The sequence below is a fragment of the Sinocyclocheilus grahami genome, unplaced genomic scaffold (genome assembly GCF_001515645.1).
Source record: "Sinocyclocheilus grahami isolate Dianchi unplaced genomic scaffold, SAMN03320097.WGS_v1.1 scaffold1037.1, whole genome shotgun sequence".
NCBI classification, from domain to species: domain Eukaryota; kingdom Metazoa; phylum Chordata; class Actinopteri; order Cypriniformes; family Cyprinidae; genus Sinocyclocheilus; species Sinocyclocheilus grahami.
This window is the reverse complement of record NW_015506216.1, coordinates 344,566-345,056: the sequence shown is the minus strand read 5'-3', so window position 1 is coordinate 345,056 and position 491 is coordinate 344,566.

Genomic DNA, 491 nt, shown 5'->3' with positions numbered 1-491 from the left:
CTTTTTACAAGTTGGTATCTCGTAATCACGGTAATTATGATATGGATTCAACACACCTTTTCTAGTGATCTTGAAGACATTGATAAACTTGTTCAGGTGTGTTTGATTAGGGTTGCAGCTAAACTCTGCAGCACACTGGCCCTCCAGGACCGAAGTTGCCCATCCCTGTGCTATAGACATGGACACTTCTCACTGCAGAGTAAATGTTTTCCCTTGTTATTATTTTATAGTTCCCCCAAAATGAAAATTTGTTGATTTGTTGTGTGTTTGTAAGAAACAAATCCATAATCAAGACGTTTTTACTTCTAACTGTCGCTTCTGGCCATAAGCCATAATAACGCTTACTCCAGTGAAAAAGTCCATCTCCTGTTCAGACAAGATGACCTTTTCACTGGAGAAAGCAATATTCTGGATAGAGGAATAGAGTTACAAATGTCTTAATGAAAGATTTGTTTCTTACAAACATGCAGTTTTTCACTTCTCCAGATGTT